This window comes from Lithobates pipiens, unplaced genomic scaffold (assembly GCF_037356315.1).
Source record: "Lithobates pipiens isolate NorthernLeopardFrog02 unplaced genomic scaffold, aLitPip1_a1.2 Scaffold_8, whole genome shotgun sequence".
NCBI lineage: Eukaryota > Metazoa > Chordata > Amphibia > Anura > Ranidae > Lithobates > Lithobates pipiens.
The window spans coordinates 124,354,776-124,380,846 of NW_027507903.1; the positions used below are offsets into that span (position 1 = coordinate 124,354,776).

A 26,071-nucleotide genomic window follows, 5' to 3' on the forward strand; every position below is an offset into this window, starting at 1 on the left:
AAGGCTCACCATACATGCTAAAATCTGACTATACAATTTTTGTATAATTAACGTTAAAGCTACCAAAATATATGTATTATAAGCAACTACCTATACTATACAATTAATCTGTATTCCGTAAGGCAGGATCTTGTAATATATACAATTGGTAAATCTAAAGGAAATTGTAGATTGTAACGTGTGTGCTGAGCTTAAAGCGCCGTTCCAGACATGATTTTTTATTTTTTTTAAAGTCAACAGCTACAAACACTGTAGCTGCTGACTTTTAATAAGGACACTTACCTGTCCAGCGAGCCCACGATGTCGGCCTCCCGAAGCCGATCCATCCATGGGGTGCTGGCACCGCCATCTTAACGAAGGGAAACAGGCAGTGGAGCCTTGCGGCTTCACTGCACATTTCCTACTGCGCATGCGCGAGTCGTGCTGCATTTTGTGAATGGCCCCCTTGTTTTCTTGACACACACGTCCCAGAAGACAACAGGGCAGCTCACCAAAGAGGAGGAAGCACCGCTGAATAGGAAGAGCCAGATTAGAAAGACTGCCTAGCAACAGGGGTTTCTAGTAAGTAAAAAAAAAAAAATTTTCTTCCAATCAAAATAGTATATATATATATATATATATATATATATATATATATATATATATATATATATATATATATATATATATATATATATATATATATATATATATATATATATATATATATATAGTTTTTTTTTTTGTGAATGCTAATGTCATTTTTTTAATTTTTTTTTTTTTAGGGTGGCTCCTTCACATGGGCAGCTAGAGGGCGATAAAAACAGGTGGCTGACCAGCCAGTTAAATTCTGCCATTGCAGCTGGATAAAGCTGTACACACGCTGCAGCTGAGAGCTTTTGCTTTGTAGCCATTTAAATTTGGCTTGCAGAACATGACAGTTGTCACCACCTATTGAAGAGAAGCTGGCATCTCCCAAAATAATTTAAAGTCAGCAGCTACAAATACTGTAGCTGCTGACTTTTAATATAAGGACACTTACCTACCTAGAGATCCAGCAATGTCTGCACCCGAGCCAATTCTCTAAACGTCTTCAGGTGCTGGCACCGGCATTGTAAGGGAAACCGGTAATGAAGCCTTTCACAGCTGGTTTCCTACTGCACATGTGCGAGTCGCACTGTGCTTTGTGAATGGTCTCTCTATCTTCTGGGACCTGTGTGTGTCCCAGAAGCTGCAGGGGGAAGGAGGAGGGGGCAGAACATGCTTGTAGATTGACGCGGCGATCTGAGCCTGAAGTGGGAGCGGGTGCCTGTCAAAACCATGTACCCACTCACCTCCAAAAAAAGACAAATGTGTCGAGGGGGGGTGGGGGGGGGTGTGTGCAAACAAGCGGAGCTTCCCCTTTTGGGTGGAGGTTCGCTTTAAGGTCAATCAATTACGAGTCAAATGCTTGGCTTGCAGTGTGGCATTTTAATGCAAAATCCTCCTTGGGGGACAGAAGATTCAGTGGGTGGTAAGATCACCTCCTGTACCACTTGGCAGGCGCTGCTCTACCGCTAGGGTTGCCACGTCATCCCTTTAATCCAGGACACATATGAATTACACTGGTTCTGAGGCCGAGTTAATGCAGATAAGGAACCAAGTGAGTTTAATTACCACCTTAATCAGCCACAGGACCCAAGTAATTAATATGTGCCCTGGATTAAAGGGATGATGTGGCAGCCCTATCTACCGTCCTTTGAAAAGCAATCCACTGCAGAGTCCCGTGTGAAACAGCTCTTCAGAGGAACGTCCCTTACTTTGGGGCAGCTTGCCCTCAGTATGACAGGCAGGGAGGAGATGTATTTCCTTCTCACCAGCTGCTTTAACACCTTGATCTCCACACTAGTGTGCTACAACCACATGCCGGTACAGGGCGTTTACATAGTGGCCCCATTCGCTGGAAGGGGTTGCACTCATCAGGCATAGTGACAGGGGCTGGGATTCCTGCTGTGACCCCAAAACATCACAGCCAGGTCATGTGGGGGGTCAGTGCAGGAAAAACGTGGTTCAACCTCAGGATTTTACTGCCCTTTAAGCACTTTACAATCTTCTACAATCAACTTCAGATTTATCAAAACGATGTCACATGGACATCTATGCAATCAATCAGTCAGTCAGGACTAGCTGGGTGTTGGCAGATTGTAATGTGTGTGGGGATGGTCAGGGATAATGAGATGTCTCCCCTCTTCTATCTGATGTGTCCCATCACAGGCCGGATGTCCTCCCCTCCTCCACCTCCCTGATACTCAGGGCTCTCTCCCTCTCTTCCCCAGGCCACGTTCCCCGCCCTCCTATAGTACTTGCCCGGAGACATACTGGTGCAGTCACTGTCCCCTATGGCTGTACACAGTCCTGCCATCCTCCCATTATCACACCGACCCGCTCCTCCTCCACTTTCTCTCCCAACGTCTCCTTGGAAACCACCACTCCGCCACAGGACCGCAGCCGAGCCCAGACCACGTGATCAGGTGTCCTGGCCACTGGTTGAACGTTCCGGTGGTCAGCTGACCTGCGTCTACCTTGGTGACGTAGGGACGCGCTGCTGAGTTCAGCTCAGGTAATGGAGCTCCGAGTGGCGTGAGGTGGTGCTGGGGCGGCCATGTTGGATGTGGGCGATTCTTCTCACTGTTCTAGGCAGAGATAAGCTGCTTGTTGTATTAGTGGTCAGTGACAGGTGCCGGTGTAATCAGTATTACCAGACACTGGACGGGGGGAAGAATGGAGGATTAGTGCACAGCATCAATACTGGTGGAGCTCTGGTACAATGTGTACATAATAGTGTGAATGTCAATGTTTTTAACCACTTCAATAAGGGGTACTTACACCCCCTTCCTGCCCAGGCCATTCTCAGCTTTTAGCGCTCTAACACTTTGAATGACAATTGCGTGGTAATTCTACACTAACCATGTGACATTTTTATAATTTCATTCACACAAATAGAGCGTTCTTTTGGTTGTATTTAATTATTCGTGGGTTTTTTTATTTTTTTCTAATAAAAAATAAATAAAAAAGACTGAAAATTTAAAAAATAAATAAAAGTTTCTCTTAGTTTCTATCAGTAAATTTTGTTAATAAGTAATTTTTCTCCTTCACTTATGTGCACCGATTAGGTGGCACTTATGAGGAGGCACGCATATGCCACACTTATGGGCACTGATAGGTGGCACTAATGAGCAATGATAGGCAGCACTGGTGGGCACAGATAGGTGGCACTGATGGGTGGCATTGATGGGCAGCAGTGATAGTCAGCACTGACTGGCATCACTAATGGGCACTGATTGCTTACACTTGTGGGCACTGTTTGCTTACACTGGTGGGCACTCACTGTTGGCACTGGTGGGCGATTTATTGTAATCAGGGCACTGATGATCAGTGCCCTGATTACATGCCTAGATGTCCTCTGTGAGGAGATGCCGCTGCTCGGCTCTCCTCTCCTCACACGCTGTCAATGTGAGGTGAGGAGAGCCGATTACCGGGCTGTGATTGGACACAGGCGATCAGGGTCGGGGTCGCGCCGTGTCCTTGCAACACGGCACGGCCGCAATCGCCAAGCTGCACATCCTCAGGGGCGTGCGAGAGCAGCCATTCTGGGCGTCATTATATGACATCCACCCAGAACGGGAGCCACACCATCCCACCATCATTTGACGCAGGCAGACGGCAAGTGGTTAATGCGGGAAATGGATTAACCGCTTGCAGTGTTGTCAACCGTCAGTATTTTTACTGGCAGCCAGTAAAAAAAAAAAAAAAATAGATACATTTCTCCTGCCAATAAATGACAGTGACAAGAAAAGGTTGCCTGTAAAAAATTTGGCTGTGACGCTCAGTTCTGGGCTGCCCATGCACAGTTGCATTGCATGCGAGTGTTCCATCAGATTAGGTGACCCGTCAGATTTCGTAAGTAAAGGTTCCGCCACAGCCATCTTGCATAGCTCCCAACTGTCCCTGATTTGGAGCAATGTCCCTCTTTCCTCCTCATTTGTCCCTCATTTTGGTCTGATCTATATATTTCTTTCAAAAAGTGTTTCCCAGTGCTAAACCTTTCATCCAATATCTAAATTGCTGCATTTGTAAATTTCAAAAGCCAACATAAAGGAATAGTAGTGATAGAAGAAGCACTTTTGGGTTTAACCAATTCTTTTTTTGTACAGTTCTCCTTTAACCACTTAAGCCCCGAACCAATTGTCAGCCTAAGGACCAGAGGTCTTTTTACAATTTCGCACTGCACTGCTTTAACTGGTAATTACGCGGTCATGCAATGTTTTACCCAAACGAAATTTGCGTCCTTTTCTTCCCACAAATAGAGCTTTCTTTTGATGGTATTTGATTGCCTCTGCGATTTTTATTGTTTACGATATAAAAGGAAAAAGACTGAAAATTTTGAAAAAAAAAAGATATTTTCTACTTTTTGTTATAAGAAAAATCGAATAAACTAAATTTTAGTCATACCATTAGGCCAAAATGTATTCAGCCACATGTCTTTAGTAAAAAAAATGTCAATAAGCGTATATTTTTTGGTTTGCGCAAAAGTTATAGCGTCTACAAACTAGAGTACATTTTCTGGAATTTACACAGCTTTTAATCTATGACTGCCTATCTCAATTCTTGAGGTGCTAAAATGGCTGTGCAGTACAAAACCCCCCCAAATGACCCCATTTTGGAAAGTAGACACCCCAGGGAAATTGCTGAGGGGCATGTTGAGCCCATTGAATATTTTTTTTATTTTTGTCCCATGTGATTGAATAATGACACACAAAAAAAATAAAAAAGTTTACAAAAAGTTGTCACTAAATGATATATTGCTCACACATGCCATAGTTATATGTGGAATTGCACCCCAAAATATATTCTGCTGCTTCTCCTGAGTACGGGGATACCACATATGTGTACTTTTTGGGAGCCTAGCTGCGTACGGCACCCCGAAATCCATTCACTGCCTTCAGGATTTCTAAGGGTGCAAATTTTTGATTTCACTCCTCACTACCTATCACAGTTTCCAAGGCCATAAAATGCCAAAATAGCACAAAACCCCCCCAAATGACCCCATTTTGGAAAGTAGACACCCCAAGCTATTTACTGAGAGGCATGTTGAGTCCATGAAATATTTTATATTTTGCCACAAGTTGTGGGAATATTACAAACTTTTTTTTTTTTGCACAAAGTTGTCACTAAATGATATATTGCTCACACATGCTATGGGCATAAGTGAAATTACACCCCAAAATAAATTCTGCTGCTTCTCCTGAGTACAGGGATACCACATGTGGGGGACTTTTTGGGAGCCTAGCCGCGTACGGGACCCCGAAAACCAAGCACCGCCTTCAGGATTTAAATATAAAATGCTACCAAAAAAACTGTTAGCGATCGCAGGGATCAGGCCTGACTCTGCGAACGCTGCAGTTATGTGTTTAGTGTTTTGTAAGTGACAGTGATCGATCGATACTGCACTTGGGTGGGCTGGGCAGAGGGGCAAAACGCAGGTGCTAGCAGGTATCTGGGCTGATCCCGCTAACAATGCCTTTTTTGGAACCCTAAACTGCTGGGGACGCTATTATAGATCTGATCAGATCAGATATTGATCTGTTCAGATACTATACCACTACGGGAGGTGTATGCTTTGCGCGTGGGTGATAGCGGTACTCGCACTAACCTAGCGCTGCCTGGGACGACGCAGACCCTGACCCTAAAACCTAATTGATATCACCCGCCGGGTGATCAGGGGGTTAAACCTTTATTGGGTAATAAATGGTGGGTGCCCTGATGCTATAAAAAGCAAACTAACTAACCAGAGTCACCCGTAACACTTATACGGTGATCACTGGTGAAAGGGTTAACTAGGGGCAATCAGGGGGTTAAAATCTTTATTAGGTAGTATATGGGGGTCCCTGACGCTATATAAAAACCTGACGAGGAACCTAAATAACTAACTGGCTTACCAGCGTCACCAGTGACACTTATACGGTGATCGCTGGTGAAAGGGTTAACTCTAGGGGCAATCAGGGGGTTAAAATCTTTATTCGGTAGTATATGGGGGTACCTAACGCTATAAAAACCTGGCGGTGAACCTAAAAAATAACTAGCTACCTAGTGGCACCAGTGACACTATTGCAGCGATCAGAAAAATGATCGCTTAGTGACACTGGCAAAAGGTGGTGAAAGGGTTACCTGGGGGCACTCATGGGGTTAAACCCTTTATTAGGTAGTATATGGGGGTCCCGGACGCTATATAAAAACCTGACGGGGAAACTAAATAACTAACTGGCTATCCAGCATCACCAGTGACACTTAGCCCTTGTACACACGGTCGGAGATTTCGTTGGAATGTTTCCTAACGGAGCGTTTTGTCGGATATTCCGACTGTGTGTGGTCTGCATCGGACTGTTTCCGTCAGAATATCCGTCGGACCAACTTTTCCAACTTGCCGGAAATATTTTCCGACAAAATGCTCCGATCGGACATACTCCGATCATGTGTAGCCTACTCCGACGGACAAGGTGCCACGCATGCTCAGATCAAATTCCTAGACCAAAGCTATTGGCTACTAGCCTGAACATAGTCCCGTCGGAACTAAATAACGTCATCACGTTATGTACAATCGGATTTTCCGACAACTTAGTCTGGCCGTGTGTATGCAACATCACTTCCGGACCTCTTCCAGAATTAATCCGTCTGAATTACTCCGACGGATTTGGTTGTCGGAATCTCCAACCGTGTGTACAAGGGCTTATATGGTGATCGCTGGTGAAAGGGTTAACTCTAGGGGCAATCAGGGGGTTAAAACCTTTATTGGGTAGTATATGGTAGTACCTAATGCTATAAAAATCTGGCGGTGAACCTAAAAAAATAACTAGCTACCTAGCAGCACCAGTTACACTAATGCAGCGATCAGAAAAACTATCGCTTAGTGACACTGGCAAAAGGGGGTGAAAGGGTTACCCGGGGGCAATCAGGGGGATAAAATCTTTATTAGGTAGTATATGGGGATCCCGGACGCTAAATAAAAACCTCACGGGGAACCTAAATAACTAACTGGCTATCCAGCGTCACAAGTGACACTTATGCGGTGATCGCTGGTGAAAGGGTTAACTCTAGGGGCAATCAGGGGGTTAAAATCTTTATTAGGTTGTATATGGGGGTACCTAACGCTATAAAAACCTGGCAGTGAACCTAAAAAATAACTGGCTACCTAGTGGCACCAGTGACACTAATGCAGCGATCAGAAAAACGATCGTTTAGTGACACTGGCAAAAGGGGGTGAAAGGGTTAGCTCTAGGGGCAATCAGGGGTTAAACCTTTATTGGGGGGGTAGGGGGCTACCCTGGACCTAACACTAACTGCCCTGACACTTTTTACTGTCACAACTGACACTAAATGCAGTGATCAGTAAATAAATGATCACTGCAATCAGTGACACTGTGACTGGGAGGGGGGGGGGGGGGCTGGGGTGCGATCGGGGGGTGATTTGTGTGCCTATGTGTACCTACATGTCAGTGTAGTGATTGGTGCACACTTACTATGTCCTCTCCTCGCAGTCCGGTCAAAAAGACCGCCCCGAGGAGAGTGACATCACTTCCTCCCTGCCTGTGTTTACACTACACAGGCAGGGGAAGCTTCTCATTCGCCAGGGGCGATCGAGAGGGGATGGCCAGAAACCAACGGCCATCCCCTCATCCCGGATCGCTCCTGAAGCAAAACGGACCGCCGCAGCCAGCGGGAGGGGGTCCCATTGGACCCCCCACCCGCTGGAAGGCAAGCACGTACGGGTACGTGCTTGTGCCCGTACATGCCATTCTGCCGACGTATATCTACATGCGGCGGTCCTTAAGTGGTTAAGGAGGCGTGGCAGGAGGGGTGTCCTATGCCTCCATACTTTTGGTAATAGATGTCCCATCTCAAAAAGTTGGGAGGTTTGCATCTTGGTACCCCGCACTTGCCCACACTAAGCCTATAGTCTGAAGTGGCCAAGTAGGCACATCTTTTTACACCCACAAAATATTGCAGTTCATACTTATTTTTACCAGTAAACTGAGCTTATATAGTGAAATTCAGTATTTAGAAATCTGTGACACTCTTTTGCGGCTGAATTTTAAAAACAGCGGCAAGCCTGCTGCTCTCACACATTTGTTAATCTGACAGAAGACCGCTGCTTTAAAAATTCAACATCAAAACAGTGTCACAAACCTATAAATCCTGTATTTCATGATATATAATCTTAGTGTAGTGGTAAAAATAAGTTTAAAATGCAAGACTTGGGTGGGTGTAAAAAGATGTCTGCTTGACAACTTCAGACTGTAGGCTTACTGCGACTGATTGCGGGGTGTATCAAGATGGCCTTGACAGAACGTCACTTCCGTTACAAGTTTTTGACGGGTCACCTAATCTGACGGAACACCGGCTATAGCGTGTTCGGGCAGTGCTGTTGGGGGAGGCGGGTCTGGCAAAGGCGGTGCCTGAGCATGTTCTGTGATGTTCTATATTTTCTCAAGGCAGAGACCCTGGAGAATAAAATGGTGGTAGTTGCCAATTTTATGTAACACAGTATGTGTGTAGCTATTTATCAAATGGGTGCTTTTACATTTTTTTGTATTTTTATTTATTTTATAATTAATTATTTGAACACAAATAATAACACATTTTTTTTTTATTTAACTGTCTACTGTGTGATAGCATTGTTCAGGTGAAAGGTCCTTTTAATGGAGACGTAGGGGTGTATTTGGCCCCTGATTTTTCACCTGCCCTCCAAAGCAACTATCCAAGCACAGATTATGATTGATTACCTACTTCCCTGGTTGTAGCATGCCCCCTCCGTGATAGCATTGGACAGGTGACAATAGGCTCCCAATGTCTCCCCTGCCCTCCACTGCAGCTAATCAAGCACAGATTGTACTGCACTGCTCTAAAAGATTCAGCACTTTACTACAGTCCCGGGCACCCCAAAGGATCAGGAGAGACTGGGAACCACTGCGGGCGCTGCTGGCAGGTGCGGGCATTTCCACATCATGTGCAGAAGATCCCCATTGGTTCTATTAAATTTGGGGCATAGTGGTGAGCCTCTTTAACACTATTTATGGAGCTGAAATGGTTTTCTGTACGCTCTATGTAATAAAAACAGATGAGAAAGCTTGTGAGATGCTGAAACCGACACTAAAGGGGCAGAGGTCAGGCATAGTTCCCAAGTTTCCCCTTCCAAATGTTCCCATATCTTTTTCCCAACTGGGGAGTGTGGAAGCATCATGTGTGGAGTGTAATAACTTAGAGTATAGCCTTGAGATCATCCCCTCTGTTAACCTCCATGGCGGTATTCCCCAGTCTGGCTCGGGGTGGAATTTCAGCACAAAAAGCGGTAATCCCAAGCCAGACTCGGGTTCGCATCGCAGGATCCAGGAAGAGCTTACTTACCTTGTCCCCTGGATCCTGCGATGTCTCCCCGCAGTGTGAGCGGCTCGTCCTCCGCTCGATTAATCAAGGAGCCGAGCTCCATTCCCTGCGATCGTTGCAATGCACCGGGATGGAGAACGGTGCCGAATTCAAAAAGTGAAACACACACTATACATACAGTACACTGTAATCTTACAGATTACATTACTGTGTGTCATTTTTCACCTCCCCTTTGTCCCTTGTGGTTTCTCCAGTGTCCTGCATGCAGTTTTATATTATAAAAACTGTTCTTTCTGCCTGGAAACTGGAGATTGCCCATAGCAACCAAAACTGTCCCTTTACATCAAAAGTGGTTTTAGACCAGCTAGAAAACAGCGATAATAGAATTAGAATCACTCTCAGAATTGAGCAATAGTGATTTGTGGGGAGATCCGTCATCAAACACTGAAAAGTAATGATAGTGACAATTCTGCAACTGAGCAAATTTCAGTGTTTTTGATTTGATTACATTATTGAATAATGTTATTATTATTATTGTTATTATTATATTATTATTTGGTATAATTATTTATAGTTATTTATTATATTTGTAGCGGATGACATTTGGGATCAAATGTCACACGCATTGTAAATTTAGTTTTTGCCTCAGGACCCTACGGTACTGAGGGTTAATTGTGTAGGTAAGCCTTAACACCAGTCTGGCCAGGCCATGTTTGAAGTTCTGCCTGATCATGTGAACGGTGAGGTGCGCATGACAGGCTAGAACCAGGCCTGGTTGGATGTTTGGGTATGGCCCTCTCGGAGCCAATCAGCGGGAGTGACGGGCCCGCTGAGGAGTCTGGGAGGGGGTACTTAAGCAGGTGTGGGTCACGTGTTCGGGGTTTCGGAGTTGTTCGTGAGACCCGTGTGGTCTGTTCTGGATTCAAAGTGTCCTGGTGTGCTCTCAGCTTGGAGGGACACCACAGCTCGTGGAAGTGACCGAGGGAAGGACTCTTAGGAGGAGGGCCGGAAAGTGGCATCCTGAAAAGTGCCTGGTTACTGAGTTGGGAAGGACATTGATGAGTTCACACTTTTCCAATACCACAAAGGAAGCGGGAAACATTCCAGGTACAGTTGGAAAAAGGTTCCTGTTCACCTTCAGTTGATTGTTCAAGTTTTGAGTCAACGTGCTGACTGCCATGATCTCTGGCTAGAGGTCTATTCAGCCTTGAAGTACCCAGCTGCGAGTGGCTACTCTCTGGGTGGAAGTGGAGACTTTGTTAAACCTGCAGTTCAAGGTACCTGAGTTCTTCACCCGTGCCCTCTGTTCCCTAAGAGACTGTTAAGAGACTGTGTTTTGTGAAAGTTCTACTGCAAAATAAAACCTTTTGAAAGGACTTTATCTGTCTCAGTATACAAGTCTTTGGGTATCAACCCTGGGAACCCCTAGAAGAGCAGGCAAGGAGAAGGTAACCGGTAAGCCCATTCAGTCAAGGCCGCCCTGCAAAGGGTTATGGCTGCTACATATTATAATTTATGATTTTGTTTTTCAAACTTTATCATACTCAGGATGTCTACTAGACTCTGGTTTGGACAGATTTAAGTGAGTTATTCCTAAGAACTACAGGCCTACAATATAAAACGCCAAATTTCCATGCAAAATATTTGTACTGCTTTCAGCACCAAAAATCTGAAATAATCGTACCGCCAGGGAGGTTAAAAGGACATCAGATAACAGAGGGTGGATCACAGGAGTAAGCAAAGAGGATCCAGCCTCGCTCTGAATAGCATGTCTGAGTTGCAAGTATTTGTAAAATTGACTTCTGGGAAGGGCAAACTCTGCCTGCATCTCCGTAAAGGACTTAAGTACAGTGGCAGTATATAACTGAGATACGTATAGAGTGCCTGCCCTCTACCAAAGTCCTGAAGTTTAAAAAGTTCTTTGTAGTACAGAATACGCCATATGTGAGTATATGAATAAAAACCTTGAACATGTAAAATAGTTCTGATTGATAGTTCTGATTAATGCCTATAAGGTTTTCATGAGCAGAATCGTGGGAAGGATTTGGGGTAGGTTTGAGAATCTTGCTTTTAAATAGGACAAGGCCATAGATGTCCCTTGGTATCAATAGTGTTCTAATTGGATCTAATAAGTCGTTGTGACCCCAGTCCCCAAATTGTTGCACCTGGAAAGTTATAAAGTAAAACCTAGCATGGGGGATTGCCAGGCCACCCTGGTCTTTTTCGAGGAGAACTATTTACAGTATCTCACAAAAGTGAGTACACCCCTCACATTTTTGTAAATATTTTATTCTATCTTTTAATGTGACAACATTGTAGAAATGTCACTTTGCTACAATGTAAAGTAGTGAGTGTACAGCTTGTATAACAGTGTAAATTTGCTGTTCCCTCAAAATAACTCAACACACAGCCATTAATATCTAAACTGCTGGTAACAAAAGTGAGTACACCCCTAAGTGAAAATGTCCGAATTGGCCCTAATTAACCATTTTCTCTCCCCAGTATCATGTGACTTGTTAGTGTTACAAGGTCTCAGGTGTCAATGGGGAGCAGGTGTGTTAAATGTGGTGTTATTGCTCTCACTCTTTCATACAAGTCACTGGAAGTTCAACATGGCACCTCATGGCAAACAACTCTCTGAGGATCTGAAAAAAAGAATTGTTGCTCTACATGAAGATGCCCTAGGCTATAAGAAGATTGTCAAGACCCTGAAACTGAGCTTTAGCATGGTGGCCAAGACCATACAGTGGTTTAACAGGACAGGTTTCACTCAGAACAGGCATCACCATGGTCAACCAAAGAATTTGAGTGCATGTGCTCAGCGTCATATCCAGAGGTTGTCTTTGGGAAATAGACGTATGAGTGCTGCCAGCATTGCTGCAGAGGTTGAAGGGGTGGGGGGGAGGGGGTCAGACTGTCAGTGCTCAGACCATACGCCACATACTGCATCAAATTGGTCTGCATGGCTGTCATCCCAGAAGGAAGCCTCTTCTAAAGATGATGCACAAAAAAGCCTGCAAACAGTTTGCTGAAGGCAAACAGACTAAGGACATGGATTACTGGAACCATGTCATGTGGTCTGATGAAACCAAGTTAAACTTATTTTGTTCAGATGGTGTCAAGCGTGTGTGGCGGCAACCAGGTGAGGCAAGTGTGTCTTGCCTGCAGTCAAGTATGGTGGTGGGAGTGTCATGGTCTGGGGCTGCATGAGTGCTGCCAGCACCATGGAGCTACAGTTCATTGAAGGAACCATGAATGCCAACATGTACTGTGACATACAAAGCAGAGCATGATCCCCTTCCTTCGGAGACTGGACCACAGGTCAGTATTCCAACATGATAACAACCCCAAACACACCCCAGGACAACCACAGCCTTGCTAAAAAAGCTGAGGGTAAAGGTGATGAACTGGCCAAGCATGTCTCCAGACCTAAATCCTATTGAGTATCTGTGGGGCATCCTCAAACGCAAGGTCTCTGACATCCACCAGCTCCATAATGTTGTCATGGAGGAGTGGAAGGGGATTCCAGTGACAACCTGTGAAGCTCTGGTGAACTCCATGCCCAAGAGGGTTAAGGCAGTGCTGTAAAATAATGGTGGCCACACAAAATATTGACAATTTGGACATTTTCACTTTTGTTGCCAGTAGTTTAGACATTAATGGCTGTGTGTTGAGTTATTTTGAGGGGACAGCAAATTTACACTGTTATACAAGCTGTACACTTACTACTTTACATTGTAGCAAAGCATCATTTCACTTCAGTGTTGTCACATGAAAAGATAGAATAAAATATTTACAAAAATGTCAGGGGTGTACTCACTTTTATGAGATACTGTATGTGGGATCCATATGGGCGCATTGTGGAAGATGTACAGGAGTTGTGGGGCCCATTCCATTTTTATTAAATTGGCTCTACCAGCTACTGACAGTGGAAGTTTAGTCCATGCTGCGCATTTAGTCTGAAATTGAGGCAATAGCGGGACTAAGTTCACCTTGATATATTTGGTTGGGATCCTGGGTCACGTGAATCCCAAGATATCTAAATTCATTGACCGTTTGAACATCGCTCACGGAGTCTGGCAAGGGGCACGGAAGTGTATCTAAGGGCATGAGTACTGATTTGTTCCAGTTATCTTGAAGCCCGATAGGGCTCCAAAATCAGTGATCAACTGCATCAGGTTTTTCATGGAGCTATCTGTGTCCCCCAAATAAATCAGAGTGTCATCCACATATAGAGAGATGATATCCTCATGGGGACCCCTGATGAAACGTACAATATTCTGCGAGGCTCGAACATGGATGGCCAGCGGTTCCAGAGCCATGGCGAACAACAGGGGTGAAAGCTGGCACCCCTGTCGCGTGCCCCTGAACAACCGGAATGTATTCGTCAGGTCCCCATTGATCTGTATCCTCGCAGATGGAGATGCATACAGCAGTTGTACCCATTTGATAAATGTAATGCCCACCCCAAATTTAGCCATTACCTCCCACAAGTAGGGCCATTCGACGTTATCGAACGCTTTAGCAGCGTCGAGGGAGAAGATGGCTCTATTTCCAGAATTGTCAGTAGGCAATTGCAGGTTTAAAAACAATCTGCCTAAGTTTTGTGCAGTAAATCTTGTTGGTATGAATCCCGACTGATCTCTATGTATTAATTTCTGAACAAAGGTAGCCAGCCTATTAGCTAATACCCTGGCTAGAAGTCAGAAGTGAGTAAGGATATAGGTCTATAAGAATCTGGTAACAGGGCATCTTTTGCTGGTTTTAATATTACCATGATGATTGCCTCATTCATAGAGGAGGGGAGCTTCCCAGCAAACATTGCATTATTAAATACTTTGAGAAGGGTTGGTATCAGTGATGTGGTATAAGGTTTGTAAACTTCGGACAGCAATCCATCCGCACCTGGTGACCCCCCATTATGCGTTTGAGCCAGTGCCATAAGGAGCTCATCCACAGTCAGTGGGGCATTAAGTTAATTGGCCTCCTCTATGGACAGACTTGGTATAGAGTATTTGTCTAGAAAAACATGAATAGCAGTAGGAGGTTGCACTTTAGAGGTTAAAACAACTTTTAAAAAGTCCCTAAATACTTTAATAATGTCTGGGGTAGAGTAGTGAACTTTACCTTGCATATCTGTCACAGCAATGATATGAAAGGAGGGCTGTTGTGTTTTGGCAAGTAGCGATAGCATGTGCCCCATGTTTTCCCCTTCTTCAAAGTGTTTCTGCTGGAGGAAGAAGCGTTTGTTTTAGCTAGCTGCAGAGATAGGTGTCGGACCATTGATTGAGACACCAACCATGCGCTCTTGGAGTCATCAGAGGGATTAGCAACATATGTCGCCTCTGTTCTCTGTGCCTCTGATATGATAAATATCTCTCACTCCTTAGTCTTAGTTTTTATATGTGTAATTAATGGAATAAATTGGCCACGTACATACAATGGCTTTGCAGTACCATCATTTTGTCTGAAAAAGGAGCTCGGTAATTCTGGTATTGGATCAGGATTTGAGGATGAGGATTTGGATTTGAGGAGAGACAACCAAAACGGATTCAGTTGTCAGCCCGTGTATCTTCTCGAGACTCCGACCCGAAGATCGACCAAAAATGGAAAATGATCAGAGACGTGTCTAGCAAAGTAATGTGAGGATTCAATCAGTGGCAGCATGAAGTAATTTCCCAACACCAGATACCTTGTCTAATCAGAATACTCACTCCCTTCGAGTACACCGAATATGTAGCATGGAATTGGTAGCAAAACTGCCTCTGTGTCAGGGAACTCACCTTGTGAATGTCCATCCCCGTGTAGCAGCGGTTCACTTTCGTTCTAGGCGCCATGCGCGGTGTCCCTGTCAGAGGCGTACGAGTTCCGGAACGAACAGACGCACTCGCGCCAACCGAACGTATGTACGTACTCACACACGCACGGCCACTTCCACCAATCCTTGCACATCTCACCCTATATAAACAGGATCCTGGCCTGTGATACCAGTGCTGGATCGTCTTCAGCTATTCCTGAGACACCTGATTGTTGTTTGTTCCTGTGACCTTGTTCCTGATCACCCGGCGCGTTCGCCTATTCTTTTGGATACTCCTTGTTTACTATTTCCTGGACTATTACTGACCTTGGCTTGGATTTTCTTCGGCTTGCTTCCTGATTTTGTACCTCACTGCCAGCACGTTACCAGACCCTTGCTCGTCCTTGACTACACACCTGCCTTTCGTTCCTGTACCTCGTTGCCAGCCAGTTGCCGACCTTGCTTGTTCCAGACGTGCAGTGTTTCCTTCACACCTGCTTGGCTTCTGCTGTATTCCTCCAGTGATCGACCTACACCTCTTCCTCCGTTAGCATCCAGCATCTTCAGGCCTTCAACTTCAATCTGCAGGCACCTGCACCCTTTCGCTGTCTTCACACTGCCTGTTCCCACCTCCAGGGGTGTGGAGACCGGAACTGTGCAAGAGGCCACCCTCGACAGTCTGACTCCTCTGTAAGGTACGCGACACTCTGTGCAAATTGAGGAATAGTACTCAGGGAAAGGTGAGTCTCCTGCAAGCAGATCACGTCAGCTTTCATTCGTTTAATTGTATCTAATACTGCCAATCGCTTAACTGGACTGTTCAAGCCCTTAACATTCCAGGACATAACTCTGGTTATTCTAGACATACATGCAGTAACAGAATATTTGTCAGATTAATGGAAGCAGTAACCGTATGTCTAGATCTATACTAGCAATATGTGGAATCTCCAAATTCTGGAGAGAGACCGTCCGGAGAGATAATCCATCAAATGCACACCAACAAATAAAGCATGTTAACCTAAGGAGGATGGCCATGGTAGCTAGAAAATAAGAGGTGCAGGGCCCTGAAACCAAGAAAAAAAAGAAAGTCAACCGGGGAACTAAAATATCAATTTAAATTTGGCCTGTCTGAGACACCCAAGAACAAGCTTGCCAGAGTCAAAGCTCCTGAGTCCCTAGAGCAGGGGTAAGAAACCTCGGCACTCAGGCTGTGGTGAAACTACAAATCCCATCATGCCTCTGTCTCTTGGAGTCATGCCTGTGATTGTCAGGGTGTTGCGATGTCTCATGGGACTTGTAGTTTCACCACAGCTGGATGGCCAAGGTTGCCTACCCCTGCCCTTGAGGGCTAATGAAAGGGGCAGCTGCAGCCAGGCAAGTTGGAGAGTTGGTGCTGGGATCAGTAGCCACAGGAGTGATGCAAGCTGGACAGTGAAATTCTGCTACGCAACCAAGAGGCCTCGGGTTCCTGCCTGTAATGGGCCATTGCTTTAAACTAGAAAGGTGAGATAGAGAAAATAGATATGGCGCTATACCTTTTTAAACTCACTAAATATAAGTGTCATAGAAATGTACAGATTTTCCAGCTTGCTGGCTAATAATTTTAAACTCTTAAAATCCTGAATGAACCAAGATATACTAAAATAATAAACCCAATAAATAATATAAATAGTATAGTGCTAAGAATCAGTCAATATTAAATTGTGAATACAGAAGTGAATATAAATTTTCCAGCGTGCTGGTTAATAAATTAATAAAAATAAGGGTAAGAATAAGAATAGGAATAAAAAATATATATATGAATGTGAATTACACAATAAAATAAATGAATTAGATAGCTGAAATAAATGGATGAATGATTGATGCTATGTTTACTAAACTCAATCTATAATCAACAGTGAAATTCTAAAAAATACTCAAAGTGCCTGTGACTGTGGTGATGGCGTAACCAAGTGCTTTGGTTTACAAATTCAATAAAATGACCATAAAACAAAAACCAAAAAATTCAAATTTGTACAATTGTGAACACAAGTGAAAAATGAAATATGAAAAGTGCAACAAAATATATACACACTGTGTTAGGTTTCAAAAAATTCCCAAGTAGAGATAGGAAATTGGGAAAAAATACAAGTAATAATAGAGATTTAGTCCATAATGTGAAAAAAATAATGTGAAAAAAATCTTGCAGCGACAAATCAGATATGAAAGTCTAATAGGGTAAAAATTGAAAAATAAAAATGAAAATTAGATAGTGAAAAAAGGTTTTCTATGTATAGAAGAGGAGTGGAGGGAGTAACTTCGCTTATCCGTTCGTATTTATGAATTTTGCTCTCACCAGAAATACGACCCCATCCGGGGTGGATCAGCCTCCACAGTATAAGCCACTGTGTCGCTTCTTGGGCTGTCTTTGCTGAAATGCTGGGGAGATCCCTCGTTCCTCCGTGGGGATGTTGTACCTCGTATTACATATGGTAAAAAAGAGGACTTTCCATGGTATAGTATGTTTGCAACTCAGTTTATTTGTAACAACTTAAAAGTACTCACATTTAGTACGATAAAACACGAATTATAAACGCGTTCGGAACTTCCGCTCGGCTAGCACGCCGTTTGCACTGGAGGTGTACGTATCTGGCCACGCCCTACGCGTTTCGTCATTCAGACGTCATCTGGAGCGGCCATCTTCATACACCTTTCCACTTATATAGGGTATAGTTACCAATCGCGCATGCGCGGAACCTAACCGCCATGTTTGCTAAGGGAATCGCCATTATTAAGCCTATTTTTATGCCGGCTATGTAGGGAATGTATCATTGTACCTGCTATTAATCAGATGTAAATAGACGCAAATTGGGCACTCCTCCTCTATAAGTGGAATATATACTATGACATCCTTAATACTTTATACATACCCCTAAATCGATATCAACATAGAAATTCCAATCAGTACACAGTATCTGTAAAACAGTATCTATGAAAATCTATAAAAGGGAGAGGGAAATACTGAAATATTAAAAGTGTGTATATGCTTTATCATAAAGTATAGAGGTGGAAAAAATTGAATAAAAATTACAATTAAAATTAAATTTAAATTTACACTGAACAACGTCTCAGATGTGCAAGTAGCTACCTAAATTCCTAAGACATTGGCTATTTGGAATTTATTTCCAATGTGTGCTATGTTACCCAACAGTGTTCCTGCTGGGTTCTGCAAGCAAGTGAGTGCAGGAGACAGAAGTGGAGCTGTATATAGAGACTGTATATAGGAAGAGTTGTCCCTGAAGTTGTTGTTGAAGTCAAGCGAGCATCCCATAACCTCCCATCCCTATCCAAGTTATTATCCCTCAGTAAGTAACAAAAACAAAGTCATGGACTGTTCTCTAACTTTGGCGTGCCTTTGAAAATTTGGTGTGCCTCATTATGCAGGGTGGGGGATCCTAGTCTACTTGTGGCTCCTTAGGGGGATGCGCTACAAAGCTGTTTATTCTGGGACATGCTGCTGCTTCATGGACATTTCCCTTGCAAAAGAGCTGCAATTTATCCGTATCTACAAGAAGCACAAATTAAACATCCATCTGACAGATGGTAAATACCTAAAATCAGGATCTACCACACAATAAACTGTACCCATCCTGACCACAACTGATACTGATCAGCCAAAGTTCCTCTGCTTTGATGTTCTGCGTTCACCCAAGTTCCTGATAATTCTGGAATGCCCTGGCTACAGGCCCATAATCCTTAGACTAACTGGAGTAAGGGGGAAATAACCTTTCAATAAACCTACTATCTGTCCAGGTTATGCAGATCTTCCATTATGCCTCACTAAATGACCAATGCCAGCCAGTTCATACATTCAGCCAACCACAATTTTCTGGATGTGTGATAAAAAGAAGTCAGACATACTGTACTTCGACCCCATTGGCCTTTTGATTGCCCCACGGAGTTAATTCCTGGTGCAAAAATCCCCTTTAGCCAAATTCCTCTTTCCAAGCCAAAGCTGGAAGCATTCTGGCAGTATTTCAATTAAAACCTGGAAAAGGGATTCACCCAACCCTCATCACCCTTCGTGGGGGCTGGAATCTTCTTTGTTGAGAAGGATCATTCACTTCCATCTCGCATAGACTACAGAAAAATAAATAAAATCACTAAACTCGCTACCCGCATTCTTTAGTCCTCAAATTTTCCTATAGGTTCCAGAAGGCTTCATTAAATTGGACTTACAGGGTGCATATTTTCTAAGAAGACAGCTTTTCGGACACACTTTCGGCACTTCAGGTACCTAGTAATACCGTTTGGACTTTGTAACTCTTCTACCACTTTCAGTTATTTTGTAAATTATATCTTCAGGGAATATCTAAATCTCTTCTTAATTGTGTATCTGGGCAATATCTTAATCTCCTTGCCTTCATTAGAGGTACACTGACTTCATCTAAAGAACGTTTTGCCTATGCTGAGAGAGTATTGACTATAGGCAAAGGCAGAAAAATGTGAGTTTCAAAGAAGCAATCCATCCAATTTTTGGGACCAATAATCTCCATTGTTGGGATCGCTTTGGATCCTCAGAAATTGTCAGTTATTCTTGAATGGTCTGCACCAACTGACAGGAAGAACATCCAGACATGTGTGGGCTTCACCAACTTTTTTATAAATTTGTAAAAGGATTCTTGACCATGATTTTCCTGGTAACACTACTTACTTACCAGCACATATAGTTCCACTGAACTCAAGAAGTCCAATCTGCCTTTGACAAGGTGAAGGCATTATTTACCTCAGCTACAGTTCTACAACATCCTGACCCTGCTTTGCCTTACATTCTTGAGGTAGACGGATCAAAAACTGCAATAGGGGCAATACTATCACAACACCAGGATTCAAAGGCCATGCTCCACCCTGTGACTTTTTTCTCCCAAAAATTCAGTCGGAGAGGAACTGTGATCTTGGTGACCATCAGGAATTACTATGCAATACACCCTGCCATGATCTTCACTAACCATGCGAAATGCTTGAAACCTTGTAAGGTCACATAGGTCTATTTTTCTTCAGATTCACCTTCCGCATTATTTACCGCCCAGGATCCAAGAATCGAAAAGCAGATGCATTGTCTCACATGTTCCCAGAAATCCCTGAGTCTGCATATACCAGGTACTATTTTGTCCCCCTTCTCCAATATTTTTTTGTTGTTGTAATTGAACCTGACTTAATAGTATCTATTGAGCAGGCTTTCATAGAGTGCCCTGAGCTTGAGAATATCTCTGTGAGGAGCCAAAATATTTGTGCCCCTGGAAATAAGGTCATGTGTCCTTAAAACCGTTCATGACCACCAGTTAGCCATAGACATGTGCAATTTGTTTTGGTCTGAATATAAATTCGGACACATTTTTGGTTATTCGGATTTATCTGAATCCCCAAATGAAATAGTAATGAATTTAGTTGAAATGTATTTAATTTAGTTTCATATATTCTTTTTATAATGAATTATAAATCTTCAGAATGATTCTAATTCGGACAGGTTGAAAAATTATTAACCGATTCGAATTCTGTGTGAAGAATAGCTGGTTGTTAAGGAGCGGGCCGGGAAGCCGACCGCCTCGTCTTTAACAACCGATGACTCATTAGCTGTCAGCGGGATTCCCCACAATGTTTTTATGTTGTGTTTTTATTTACTTTTTACACTTTTTTGGTGACTGAGTAGGGATACTATGTAACTATGTACCTCATACTCATTCACATGGGGGGACTGGGATCTTCCAGATTCCAATAAGCCCCCTTCCCTCAAACCCCCACGACCCTGGCAAGTGAGGCCATCAACATCAACATCAACATGCAAACAAGGTGCTTTGGGGCACGTTGAGGGCATGTGGCCTGGTATGGTTCAGGAGGGGGGGGCGCTTGCTCGTCCCTCCCCCTTATCTGGCCTGCCAGGCTGCATGCTTGGCCATTGGCTGAGAGCACTAATCGGGAGACAGTTGGCTGTTGGTTTTCCCAGCATGCTCGTTTGACAGAAGCCGGCTAAATGGCCAGCTTCTGTCAGATCAGCTGCCATACACATGGCCACGAATGTCGGCTGGTTTAATAAATAATAATACCGCCCAACATTCGGCTAGGGTTGGCACTTTTTCTTTAACCACTTGCCGCCCGCCCTATTACAAATTGACGGTGGCAAAGTGGTTTCATAATCCTGATCGGACGTCATATGACGTGATCAGGATTATGAGCCGCTGCGCGCCCCCGGGGGCGCGCATCGCTGTTGCAGGGTGTCAGTCTGACACCCGGCAACTACGATCTTGGTAAAAAGTCTCCGACGGAGACTCTTTACCACGTGATCAGCCGTGTCCAATCACGGCTGATCACAGTGTAAATGGGAAGAGCCGGTGATCGGCTTTTCCTCACTCGCGTCTGTCAGACGCGAGTAGAGGAGAGCCGATCGGCTGCTCCTCTGACAGGGGGGTCTGTGCTGATCGATTATCAGCACAGCCCCCCCGAGGATGCCCACACTGGACCACCAGGGACGCCACCAGACCACCAGGGATGCTAAGCAAAAGGTAATCCTCCCTAGACCACCAGGGATGCCAGTCAGCACAATGGATGCCAATCAGTGCCCATAGTGGATGCCAATCAGTGCCCACAATTATAAAAATTTAATTTGGGTACAGTGTAGCATGACCGCGCAATTGTCATTCAAAGTGCGACAGCGCTGAAAGCTCAAAATTGGTCTGGGCAGGAAGGTGTTTAAGTGCCCGGTATTGAAGTGGTTAAGACAAACCCAAACACTATAGCGGCACACAGTAAAAAAAAAATTTTTTAAACAAGCATCTCCCCATTTTGCCTAGTGACAGTGTCACTGATCATAGCTCCCTGTAATCAGGAGCGGTGATCAGTGATGTGTCACACACAGCCCTGCCCCCTAACAGTTAGAATCACTTCCCAGGACACACTTAACTCCTTCCTAACCATCTAGTGGTTAAACCCAATCACTGCCAGTTAATTTTTACAGTAATCAGTGCAATGTTATAGCACTGATCGCTGCAAAAATTACAATGGTCCCCAAAATGTGTCAAAATTGTCCAACATGTCCACCATAATGTTGCAGTCCCAATAAAAATTGCAGATCGCCACCATTACTAGTATAAAAAAAATAATAATAAAAATGCCATAAAACGAACCCCTATTTTGTAGACGCTATAACTTTTGCACAAACCAATCAATAAACGCTTATTGCAATTTTTTTTACGAAAAATATGTAGAAGAATACGTATCGGCCTAAACTTAGGAAAAAAAATTTTTTAATATATTTTTTGGGGATATTTATTATAGCAAAAAGTCAAAAATAATGTGTTTTTTTTTTTAAATTGTCGCTTTATTTTTGCTTATAGCTCAAAAAAACAAAAACGCAGAGGTGATCAAATACCACCAAAAGAAAGCTCTATTTGTGGGGAAAAAAAGGACGTCAATTTTGTCTGGGAGCCACGTTGCACAACCACGCAATTGTCAGTTTAAGAGAAGCAGTGTCGAATCGCAAAATGTGCTCTGGTCTTTGGCCAGCAAAATGGGACGGGGCTTAAAGAGGAGAGCCAGTTTAAAAAAATTTTTTTTTAAAGTCAGCAGCTGCAAACACTGTAGCTGCTGACTTTTAATAAGCAGACTTACCTGTCCAGGGCACCCGCGATGTCGGCCGCCCGAGGCTGACCCATCCCTCGGCTCTCAGGTCCCGGCGCCGCCATTTTAACTAAGGGAAACAGGCAGTGGAGCCTTGCGGCTTTACTGCCCGTTTCCTACTGCGCATGAGCGAGTCGCGCAGCGCTTTGTGAATGGGGCGCGCTGTGTTCTGGGACACACAGTTCCCAGAACACACAGCGCCCCATTACCCAGAAGACGCTGCGCGGAGGAGAGAAGACCGAAGATCACCGCGGAGGAGGGAGAGGCAGATTAGGACGATGTGCCTAGCAACAGGCATTTCTGGTAAGTAAAAAAAATTCATTTTTTTTTTCAGATTTTTTTCAAAATTTTAATGTATTTTTGTTTTTCAGGGTGGCCTTCCATTTTAAGTGGTTAAAGAGGAGCTGCACCTAAAAAAAAAATATTAAAAGCCAGCAGCTACTAATATTGCAGCTGCTGACTTTTAATAAAATCACACTTACCTGTCCCAGGTTCCAGCGATGTCGGCGGCAGATGACGAGCGATCGCTCGTCTCGCTGCTGCCACCGCCGCCATCCTCTGTCAGGGAATCGGGAAGTGAAGCATGACGGCTTTACTGCCCGGTTCCCTACTGCGCATGCGCGAGTCGCGCTGCGCGTCTCTTATGGTCCCCCGCTGTGTCTCTGGGAACTGTGTGTTTCCCAGAACACAACGGGGGGGGGGGGGGGGGGGCGGAGCGTCTGCGGGGGTCTGCGGTGGTCTGGCCGGAAGTGGGTGCAGTTATCTGGATTATCCAGGTAACTGCACCCCCCTCCCCCCTGAAAGGTGCCGATTGTGGCACCGGAGGGGGGGGGAGGGATAAGATTAGTGGAACTTCCCCTTTAGGGTGAAGAACCGCTTTAAGGTGCAGGCAGTCGGTACTGGTGCATTTAGACTGAATGTAACTTTAAAATAGACTTTTTAGCAAAAGTAGCATAAATGTCCCATTTTCTTCCTCCTGCCCAAAAACAATAAAAAGACACTTTTTTCTCTTTTACTTTGATCTTCCCCTTTTGTTTGGGTCCCTAACAGATGCCAGACCCAGGGATGTCTACTAGGCAATACCCCTTACCTTGCATGTTCCCCAATTCAAACTTAAATATTTGCATAACCAACCAGAGTTGAACATAAATGTTTATAGAACCAGAGCAGATGTTGGACAATCTGAGCAATTGTCCAGGGTCCCAACATTTTTAAGGGCTCCCAGAAGCTTCCCCTCTAAACTGAATCTCCCTGCCACATGCTGTTCTGCACCATTGCAGCCGCAGTATCATATCTGCTTCTTTACACTCTTTTTGTATGTTGGAATTGCAAAGGTTTTGTTATGACCAGACAAGAATGTACTATATCATATGACCTAACGGGTGCTGATTAGTATTGTATTATTCTTGGAAAAAAAAAAAGCTAAGCAACTCATTACCTTATTCCTGTACCCATGTGATGATGATATTATTCAACAGGTCCTGCCATTGGGGTTGATGTTGGGAAATGCTATTTGGAGCTGTTAAGGGAAGTGCTGAGTCACAGCTACTTGTCTCCTTGAACTTATTTGTCTTCTGTACTTTGTAGGTAGCAGCAGATTAAACTGGGTTGTTGTGGATAACAAATTAACACATGACATGAAGCTAAACAGTAATAACAAACATAGTGCATCCAAAAGAAAAAAAATATAAGGGTAGCATGAAAGGTTATTAGTTTCTTTGAGCATATTCACTTTTTGTCTTGCTTTGTCTGATATAGTTTAGTTCACGGGTTGATAAAAAAAAGATCTCCATAGATAGAAATAATGAAATAATCTGTGATTCTCCTCTCTGGCAATCAATGCAATGGCCTGAGTTGTTTTGCCCTTATTGAGAATTCTTATGTCGCGTACACAGCGGAATTTCCTTCAGAAAAGTCTTGGATGGATTTTCCAACGGAATTCCGCTCAAGCTTGGCTTGCATACACACGGTCACACAAAAGTTCACTGGACTTTCGACCGTCAAGAACACAGTGACGAGAAAATTAAGTTCAATGCTTCCGAGCATGCGTTGAATTGTTTCTGAGCATGTGTAGGAATTTTGCACATCGGAATTGATGCAGACGATCGGAATTTCCGATCTGAACTTTTTCCGACTGAAAAATAGAGAACATGTTCTCAATCTTTTGCTAGCTGGAACTCCGTCAGCAAAAGTCCAATGGAGCATACACGAAGTCGCATTTTCGGACCAAAAGCTCTCATCGGACTTTTGCTGGCAGAATTTCCGCTCATGTGTATGGGGCATTAGATTCAGATCTGGATTCAGGACAAATTAATCTAATCTCCTGTACACAGGGACTTTCCGATGGAAAATGTGTGATCGGACCGTGTTGTCGGAAAATCCGATCGTGTGTGGGCGCCATATGACTTTTTCCATCAGAATTTCCAAGACACAAAGTTTGAGAGCTGGATCTGAAATTTTCCGACAACAAAATCCGATCGTTTAAATTTTGGTTGTGTGTAGCCAAAGAATAAATTACGAGATGAAAGCTATTGGCTACTGCCCTCTTTATATTCCCATGGTACGTGGTTTACGCCACCTCGTTTTCCGTTAACTTTGTGTGACCGTGTGTATGCAGGACAAGTTTGGGCCAAAATCCGTCTGAAAAAATCTGATGGATTTTGTCGTCGGAATGTCCGACCGTGTGTACAGGGCATAATTGGTTGCTGTAGTTAGTAAATAACATTGATTCCTAGTACTGAGATACATTAATCCCAAAGAGAGAAGTGGTTTGTCTTGTAATCACCATAGCTCCCACCTGTCCCTGATTTCGAGGGACTGCCCCTGATTTAGAGCAATGTCCCTCTGTCCCTCCTTCCTCCTCATTTGTCCTTCATTTTGGTCTGATCTATATAGTTGTATATAAAATGCACTTTTTATCTTTCAATTAATGTTTCCCAGTGCTAAACCTTTCATCCAAATTCTAAATTGCTGAACTGTTCAATTGTAAAAGCCAATATAAAGCAATAGTAGTGGTAAAAAAAGCACTTGTGCATTTATTTAACCCTTTTTTTGGTTATTTCCCCTTTAAAGGGTGTGGCAGGGGCGTGTCTTATGCCTACATACGTTTGCTAGTAGGTGTCCATCATTCCCATCTCAAAATGTTGGGAGGTATGAATCACCCCAGTTAAGGTGCTCTTATATGACATAAGATGACAGTTGCCACATACAGCACTGAAATGA

The 26,071-nt window shown here is 43.8% G+C and overlaps 1 protein-coding gene across 6 annotated transcripts in view; it reads right to left on the bottom strand.

Moving 5' to 3' along the window:
- Positions 1-24,383, bottom strand: part of TMEM266 (transmembrane protein 266) — a 113,722-nt gene extending 89,339 nt beyond the window's left edge. The window contains exon 1 of one of the 6 annotated variants that reach the window (XM_077472267.1): positions 24,288-24,383. The gene's annotated coding sequence lies outside the window, so the exon portion shown is untranslated. Of the gene's footprint in view, positions 1-2,325; positions 2,510-24,287 lie in introns of those variants that run through there. The other 5 variants (XM_077472266.1, XM_077472269.1, XM_077472270.1 and 2 more) reach the window with 5 other exon arrangements.
- Positions 24,384-26,071: the final 1,688 nt, after the last annotated feature.